The following is a 9,794-nucleotide window of genomic DNA, read 5'->3' as shown; positions in this document are numbered from 1 at the left end:
GTTTATACTATCTGAAAATTAATAAACTTAGAATATGCAAGTGAAGAATTTTGTCATGTCAAAGCTTCTAGCATTTCTTTGTGCTACAAGAGGTGGAGATATGGGGGAAAATATAACCTGTTTTTATGAAAGACTGACCTCCTTGGGCCTCTTGATTTTGCTAAGGGAAGTGAAGGTCCTATTCTGGAAGAACGGGTTTAGACTTGAACTCCAAACAGCTAAAATGGCACAAGTTATTTTCATGGTGGATGGGGTGCAATTTTTGCGACTCTATTTCTTTTGGGAAAAAATATATACTTCATACTGCCCAGTATTGTTCATACCGCCCAGTCCCTGAGCAGTACTGTTAGTTGTTAGGCCATGAGTGTGAGACCTGGTTGAAGCAATTATCCCAATAGAGATGTGGGAAAAATTCAGTTAGTCACATGAAGAGATCAAGTCTTCGGGCCTGAGCTCAGGTGGTTATTGAGCATAATTGGCTGCCTAGATTTTTCTGCAATGTCCCAAGGCCACGCTGATAGGTGTGTATGGAAGGGCAGAGGAGACACTATTTTTGTTATCGTGCATTACAGAAACATAGCTGCTTTTGCAGCAGTCATCTTCAATTCATTCTGCTCAGGCTTTTCATCTGGAATGTGTAAGCTTGCTTAAGATTATACTTTAGTTCTCCATGAGACCTTCAACTCAAGTGGTTGAGCTGTCATTAAATATTCTTGTGGCTGAATGGTTATTAAAACACCAGAAAGATGATGCAAATAGGTATGGACCACTTTGCCAGGTTAGTACAGCATCACAAGCCTGAAGAAAGGTGAGGTTACACACCATCACATACCAAAGAAACCATAAAAAAACCAAAGATTTTCATTGGCAAAGGGTAGTTAAAATATTTAATTGAACCCAGCAGCAGAGTCAACATACCATATTTATATTTTAAAGCAATTGACTGTGTCATAGCATATATCAAAATCTGACCATTTGCAGAGAGGCAACACTTCAAGCCCATTCAGGACCAACTAGAGTTAAGTAGTCTAAAAGGGACTTGCTTTAGCAGAATGCTAAGATGAAGTTACTGCAGATGTTGGATTTATAGAATGAACAATATAAGTCATCTATTAGAAAAGATTTGGGAATTTTGCTTTGATACAAGGACAAGGAAGACAGCTATTCAAGTAGGTCCTTACTATTAGGTCCCCCCGACCCCTTCTGTTAAATCAGAACAAATACTCTAGTCTTAAATTATTTCCCTGATGTTAGAGCCCACCTCCCTGGCTAGATATACCTATTTGAGAATGGTCAGGTTTCCCCATAGGGGCTGTAACACACACACATGGTTGATGATAGAGATTATAAAAATTGCACGGGTCCATGAAATATATAAACATGTATCTGTAACGTATTTAAAATAAAGACAGATGGAAGAATGTGCCCACAAGATGATGAAACAGGACTATGTATGTGTATTGGTCCAAGTCTTCATCAGTATTGCTCCAGCTCCACGCCAGGTATATGTTATGGCCTAGAGAGTATATGCATGCATACACCCAAGGGAGCCTCAAAGACAGGAAATTGCAGTAGGCACACAATTCATCTCTAGCTGCCCACCTGCTAAATGTTGGCAGACTACTCTGGGTCACAACCCACATGTTGTGAACCACAGTTTTACCTCCCTGGGTAGCATGTGGTTTTGAAGGCAAAGGCTGTGAGTTTACGTTCCCGGATGCCATATGTATGCAGTTAGCGGACAACTATGGTCTCTTTATATGTACATGGCCACAAATCATTCCAGATTGATGCCTGGATGATGGACTCCATCTCCTGCAAATTTCCCATATGTTTCACCTGACTCCAAAATGAGTTGGAAGAAAATATGCAATATTGGGAGCTTTTAACAGAAAAATGGGAAGCCTCTACTCTTTGTGGAACTACGGCATGTGAAGCTACAATTAGCAATGAAGGAAAAGTCAGCTTTTCCTTAATTTCCTTACACATTCAAAAAGCAAATCGAAGAAAAGGAAACCAGCTGCAGTGAAAATATAATTGACCGCAGGGGCTTTCTCCCAAGTGGTTCTGATTCATCCTTAGTAACTGCAAGGGAAGAGCCATCCCCATGTTAAACTATGGCATTTTCACAGATAAAACTGTGGGATTCCCAGTTTCTCTTTTTCTTCTCTCTCACTTTCCTTTTCTTTCTTCCTTCCACTTCTCCTTCCCTCCTTCCTATGTATGTACATATTATTTTTCTCACTTTGAGGGACTTGGGAGAGTAAACAAGAACTACAATTAAACAATAACCTCAGCACCATGGCAATTGAGAGCACAAGCTGACCGTAAAGACCAAAAGTTTATTACTATTGTTACTGAGCCTCCAGATAACCTACTTCTCCCATGAGTGTCCTTAGAATAAAGAACAAGAGAAACCTAACTTACATGATTTGTTATCAAAGGGGGGAAACACATTGCTTCCTCATACATAGGTATCCATAGGAGTGTATCAGGGCAGGTGAGTGGGGTGGGTTTGAGTGAGGTTTTAGGGCCCCTCTTTTTTTCATGAAATATTTCAAATAAACGGTTAAGTATAGAAAAGATGAGAAACACTCAGTGTACCCTCCCCCCCCATTTTGTATAAAGGCTAAAATTTCCCAAGTTTCCTCAGCCTTTGTAAAGAAAACATTTCGGATGTAAGTGAAAATTCCTGCCTACCACTCTTAACTTTCATTCCCTCCTTCCTTGCCCACGGTGAGTACGAGCGTAGGTTATTCCTACACACACACACACACACACACACACACACGTTTTATCCGTGTAGAGCACAGACTCAGTAGTTGTGGCTCACGGGCTTCGCCGAATGTGGGATCTTCCCAGACCAGGGCTCAAACCCTTGTCCCCTGCACTGGCAGGCGGATTCTTAACCACTGCGCCACCAGGGAAGCCCAGCCCTCAAACTTTTAAAACCCTATTTTACATTATAATCTACCGCCCCTACACACACCCTTGAAAGTATTTACCCCTCCGTCTTAGGGCAGTTTCCCTAACAGCAGAGCTTGAGACAGAATTGCTAGTGGGAGAAAGTGAGAGAAGTGAGGAAAGGAAAAAGCTTAGGAAAGACGCGGCTCCTGCTGAAGATTAGCTTCAGCGTGACCCCGCAGGAAGCTCCGAGCTGCCTGCGAATGGCACCGCACAGTTGCCTCACTGAGGCAGGGGAGGGTCTGGCCTTTACACCCCTCATTTATCAGCCATTGGCTGCGGGCCACGGTGGAGGCGGGGCGGTGTCAAGGGGAATGGGGGTCGGGCGGGGACCGTGCAACCGCCCAGTCATCTCCAGTTAGAGGCTCCTCTTTGGGAAAGAGTGCAGCTGTGAGCAGTTAGCAGCTAATAGAGCAGGTGGGGGTGAGTGCGCTCGCCCAGTAAAGATCTGGGCAGGGCACCGCTAGCACTGACTGCACCTTCCAACGTGTGATACGTCCTGATGTTTTTCTCCTTCCCCTCCCCCCTCCCCTTCCTTCTGTTCATTGCCCACTAAATTGATTTCATTAATTTAGCGAGTTAGCGGGGATAAGATAGATTATTCAATAAATGGTGCTGGAATAATTGGCTATTTATGTAGAAAATAAAGCAAAATTATATCCCTCATCTACACACACACACACACACACACACACGCGCGCGCGCGCGCGCGCGCGCACACAGATTCATGGATGAGTAAAGATCTAAATGTGCTGTCCCTTCCCTCTCATCTCTTCCCCCTCCCCCTTCCTTCTGTTCACTGTGCACTAAAATTGATTTCATTATCTGTTAATGGGTCACAACCTCAAGTTTTAAAAACACGGTCCTGGGATATGCCTAGAAGGGGAATTGTGGGCGAATGAACATCTACATTAGAAGATACTTACCACCTGGCTCTACAAAGCAGTTTAATTGATTTATTTTTCTGCCAGTAGTCTGAGAGTTCTGGTTTTATCACATCTGTGTATGGTGGTACTTGTCATTGTTTTCAGACTTTAATTTTTTACAAAATTTATGGTTGTGAAATGGATATAATCATTATTGTTGTAAATTGAATTTCTCTGATTACTACTCAAATTGAGCAACTCCTTGTGTTTGTGAATCAATAAGTTTTCCCTTTTGTAACTTGACCATTCATATTCATTGCCTTTTGTTCTTGTTGGTGATTTCTAGGAGTATAACTGAGCAGGGTCCTGTGAGGGCTTCCCGGGACAAACATACCCCGCCCCCATGTCCTCCCCCTGCCTCTTGTTTGCAGAAAAACATTAGCTTCCTAGGTCCTCCCTGAGTTCCAAAGAACAGATTTAATCAGAGCAGTGCGAAAAGATGGAAAACAAAGGAAAACAGTTAAGCAAGACAAAATAATAGTAGTTTAGCATTAAACAAGGTCAAGGACATTTAGTTCCTCCTCAAGGGTTAGAGATAATATTCTGAGCCATATTCTTGAGCTATTTTGCAGATACTGAAACCCTTACCAGGTGGGAGAAGTTAACTGCATGCTGCCCACAAGCACGATAGACCCCAGACCAGGTGGAACAAGGTTGATGATGTTGACTCCCGATTACCTTACCATCCAGCAAGCAGAATAACGTGCACAAGCTGATCACGTACCCCCGCAACCCTCTCCCTCACCCTGTCTCTAAAAACCTTTCCCTGAAAGCCATCCGGGAGTTCAGGCCTTCTGAGCATTAGCCATACTCCTTGCTTGGCCTTGCAATAAACCTGCACTTTCCTTCACCACAACCTGGTGTCAGTAGATTGGCTTTACTGCGCAGGTGAGCGGATTCTAGTTTGGTTCGGTAATAGGAGTTCTTTATGTATTTTGGGAATATATATATATATTTGTTGTGTTTTGTTTTTTTGTTTGTTTTTGGTTAATGTGTTGCAAATACCTTTTCCCTGTGTTTGACTTGACTTTTTACTTTGTGTATCTCTTGATGTGCAGAAGTTTTAAGTTTTTATAGTCAAATTTATCTATATTTTCCTTCAGGTTTTATGCTTTTTTTGGGGTACAATTATTATGAAATTTTTCTCTAGCTTGGAGATATAAAGATATTCTACTTTATTTTCTTCTAAATAATTTAAACTTTTATTTTTCACACTTAGATCTTTATTCATCCATGAATTTTTTTTTAGGACGTAGATTAGGCATGTAATTTTGTTTTATTTTCTACATAGATAGCCAATTATTACAACACCATTTATTGAATAATCCATCTTATCCCCACTAATTTGTAATGTGTCCATTTTCCCCATATACATAAGTCTGTTTATAAGTCTTGCTATCCGATCCCATATATCTATTTGTCTATTCACCTGCACCAAGATCATGATCTCTTACTTGCTATAGCTTTATGATAACTCATGATATTTGATAGGGCCAAACTACCCATTTTGTTCTTCAAAATTTTCTGGGTGTTTTTTGTCCTTTTTTTCTTCCATATAAATTTTAGGACCAGCTTTTTAAGTTTCATAGAAATTTCTGTTGAATTTTTATTGGAATAGAATTGATATATTAATTTGAGAAGACTTTATGTTATTGAATCTTTCCATCAATGAACATGGTATATCACAACATTTATTCAGATCCTTCAATGCTATTTTTAAGTCTTCCCCATAAAATTATAGCATATCTTTTCTTAGATTTATCCCTAGATTAAAAAAAACACAATTTATTGATATTTTGAGGGGCATATTTTTTTCTATTACATTTTCTATGTGGTTATTGCTAGTCCATAGGGACATAACTGATGTTTGTATAAACTCTTCCTGAACTCTCTTATTGATTCTAACTTTGTATAGACTCTTATTTTCTTTAGGCAATCACATCATCTACAAATAAGAAGAGGTTTCAGGTTTCCTTCCCAAGTTTTATGCTTCTTATTTCCTTTCTTTTCTTATTTGATCAGTTAGGACTTTTATCACAATATTGAAGTGAAGCAGTCATAGTAGGTGAAATGTTTTATTAAGATAGTGCTTGCTATAGGTATATGGTGTTAAGGAAGTTCCCTTATAATCCTGGTTTGCAGAGATTTTTAAAAATCTTGATGAATATTACATTTTATAAAATGACTTTTCTGCATCTATTAAGATAAGTATATACTTATCTCCTTTAATCTGTATTTAAAGTGTATGACATAGATTTTCTTATAAACTCTTTGGTTTTTATACACTGACAAATGATTTGCTGATGTTTTATTTAGGACTTTGTATCTCTTTGCAAATATATGCTTTTCTTTTACAATCCTTGTCTGGCTTTAATATTAGTGTTAGACTAACCTTACAAAATGAGCTGGAAATATTACTTCTTTTATTCTCTGAAGCAGAGATTACCAGATGTGCTATAAAAACACAATCTACTTTTAAATTGCCTGCAAAAGACTCACAAAACCAAGCTTAATTTTTTATTAGGCAAGGTCAAATACTTACATTGATTGAGTTTTCTGACATATTTGGGTTTACTTCTAGCCTTTTATTTTAGGTTTTCTGATTGCCTTTTTTTATTCTTGCTTATTTTCTTTTACTTCCTTTCATCTAGTGGACTAATAAGATAACGACATTTTTTCCTCCCTTATGCTGTTTTATAAACTAGATTGTTTTCCTACCATTTTAGTTATTACTCTTAAATGTTTACCAAAATATTTAACCATACATTTTTCTGCCAACATTTAGCTATGTAATATTTCTATCTTTCTGGAAAACATTACTTTCTGCTTTTACTACCAAGGAACAATGCCCCCACTCCATCTTTTGTGTGTGTGTGTGTGAATAATATTTTAGTCATTTTTGTTTACAGCTGAAACTCTGGGAACTCAAAATTAACATCCTTGTCCATGAGCTTGTTATAGACACCAGAAAACGTTTCAACCTTGTGTTCCACATTGTTCTGCTGTGCTTTATTCAAACGAACCTTTATGAGTCAGCTGCCATCCAGCTTCACGCGGATTCTCTTGCCCACGATCTCACTTGGGAAAACGAAGTCCTCCAGGATGGCGTCATGCACAGCTGTCAGAGTGCGGCACTTGGGACGTTTTTGCTTATTTTTTGTACGGCTTTTTCGAGTTGGCTTAGGCAGAATTCTCTGAACAATAAAGACAACGTGCTTCTCGCTGAACTTCTCCAACTCACGCACTAGCCAGACCTGGATTTTCTGGAAGGATTTCAGATGAGGAACGGGAACAAAGATTATGATAGCTTTCGGACAACCACCATCTTCAATTTCCTTGGCGGCCGTGATGTTCAGCTCCCGCAGCTGGGCCTTGAGGTCCGAGTTCATCTCCAGCTCCGGGAAGGCCTGGGAGATGCCAGACTCGAACTCATCCGGCTCCTTGCCATTGGGCATCACGATCTTCACGCTGGAACTGAACATGGCCCGGACCCTGACGACGCGGCCCCCCACTCCATCTTTTTATTGTGTTTAGAGCTTTTATTGTACTTTAAAAAATTCAAAATAGTTATTTTTATTTGTGTGTGTGTGTGCTGTTTCATTTCTTCCTTCTGGGTTCATTTTTTCTTCTTGAGATAAATCATTTAATAGCTCCCTTTGTGAGGATCAGTAGTTGGTAAATACTCCAAGTTTTTGTGTGGTGAAATGACTTTTTTGTCTCTACAACTGAAAGGTTGTTCGGGAATAAGAGTGTAGATTGACAGTTATTTCCTGTCAGCCCTGAAGATATTATTGTTATTTTTTGGCATTGATTGCAGCTGAGGAAAAGTCTGCTATCTGAGAGCTTTAAAAGTCTTATTTTCTTTGATGTTCTGTAGGTTCATTTTAATGTTGACATGTGGATTTATTTTTATATATTCAGTTCAAGACTTTGCACTTCCAGTCTGAGGACTTATGTCTTTTTCAGTTTTAGAAAACTACTATTTATTATGGTTTCAGATCTTTCTTTCTCCTTCATTCTGTTTCTTCCTAAATTACTATTTCATAACTTCTCCTCTTTCTTCAAACCTTTAACACCTCCACTACCCTCATCATCCAAAATGAAACCTTCACCTTCTTCCCCAAGTTAGCTTCTCTCGTGTTAACTTTCTTTCTCTTAAATTCAATCTATTAACAATCCTATTGGCTCTAATTTAAAAATAAACCCAGAAAGTGACCACTTCTCACCTCTCTCACTATCACCACCCTATGCTAAGCCACTGTCTTTCTGCTTCACCCTTGTTCCCCATAGTCTATTCTTAGCACTTAAAATTTTAAATTGCATCTCCGCCCCTACTGTCCTCCTTGTCTTCTTCATTTTTCATTTTTCTCCATGGAACTTACACAATTAAAAAAAATATATATATATATATATATATACACGCACACACATACATGGTCCCTTCTTCTTTTTCTTCTTCTTCTTCTCCACCTTCTCCCTTCTCATTCTTATTCTTATTCTTTTCACTGTTTCTCTTTCTCACTAATATATAACTTCTGGTGAGATAAGAATAAGGATGCTTAGAAGCATAAGGATTTTGATTTGTTTTGTTAACCCTGTATACTCAGCACTTAGAACAGTGTCACACATAGTAAGATTTCATTACATATTTGTTTAATAAATACATATATATTTAAAAAATTTTTTTATTATTATTTATTTTTGGCTGCGTCGGGTCTTTGTTGCTGCGCACAGGTTTTCTCTAGTTGTGGTGAGCGGGGGCTACTCTTCGTTGCGGTGCACGGGCTTCTCATTGCGGTGGCTTCTCTTGTTGCAGAGCATGGGCTCTAGGAACAAGGGCTTCAGTTGTTGCAGCATGCAGGCTCAGTAGTTGCAGCACGTAGGCTCAGTAGTTGTGGTGCACGGGCTTAGTTGCTCCACGGCATGTGGGATCTTCCCGGACCAGGGATTGAACCCGTATCCCCTGCATTGGCAGGTGGATTCTTAACCACTGTGCCACAAGGGAAGTCCCCAATAAATACATAGATGTTTTCCACTTAGGTAAATGAGAGCCAAGAAATTCAAATAAATGATAAATATATCTCAAATAATTAAGAACATGACATTATTTCAGAGAATCAGCAGTCCATCCTGGATCTTAGCATTCATGTACTTTTTAAAGGAAAGGCATCATGACTGCATTCTAAGCTAGGAGATGATGCAGCAGGCAGAAGAAAAAGAAATAGGAAACTTTGTAACCAACTGCCCAAGCGAAAGAAAGCTAAATAAACAAACAAATTAACCAACTGTCTTTCTGGGCTTATGATAGAGGTGCTGGAAATCACAGGAGACTTGCCTGGGACATGTGTTGTGTAACAAATCCTGACAAATACATGGATCATCAAAGAGATTTCTATTTTATATACTGAGAAGCTTTATGATCCAGGAAGTGGTCAGGCCATCTGGGATCTCCTGCTTACCCATCTGGAGCTCTGATTGAATATGTGAGAATAAAAGGAAAGCTCAATTTTAGTGAACATGAGCTGTTTGGAGTCAGCATGGGGGTGCATCAAAGGTGGTGGTGAAACAAAGGGATTACTTTTCCACCAAGCCCTTGTAAGGGAGGGCAGAGGGTGGTCAGTGTTGGAATAAGAAGAAGGAATGACAAAGAAGGAAGCAATGACCTTCATTTCTCCCAGTGATGATGTTATAGGATGCTGTCACTGACCTAAAGAGCCAGGCATTTTCTTGGGATGGGGAATTACTGAGAAATACATGGAAGCATCATGTTGTCAGGAAAATAAATTATTTTAAACTATAGGAACCAGCAGGTTTTCTTCAGTAAATGCAGTAATAAATTGTGTTTATATAGCATGTTACACTTTTTCAAAGCATATACACCACCCCATTTAGTATTTTCAACTC

At 39.3% G+C, this 9,794-nt stretch overlaps 1 pseudogene; it reads right to left on the bottom strand.

Moving 5' to 3' along the window:
- Positions 1 to 6,793: 6,793 nt before the first annotated feature.
- On the bottom strand, positions 6,794 to 7,408 carry LOC102990371 (40S ribosomal protein S7-like; annotated as a pseudogene).
- Positions 7,409 to 9,794: the final 2,386 nt, after the last annotated feature.

The sequence above is a fragment of the Physeter macrocephalus genome, chromosome 9, assembly GCF_002837175.3.
Source record: "Physeter macrocephalus isolate SW-GA chromosome 9, ASM283717v5, whole genome shotgun sequence".
Lineage (NCBI taxonomy): Eukaryota > Metazoa > Chordata > Mammalia > Artiodactyla > Physeteridae > Physeter > Physeter macrocephalus.
This window is presented reverse-complemented; position numbering and strand designations above follow the sequence as displayed.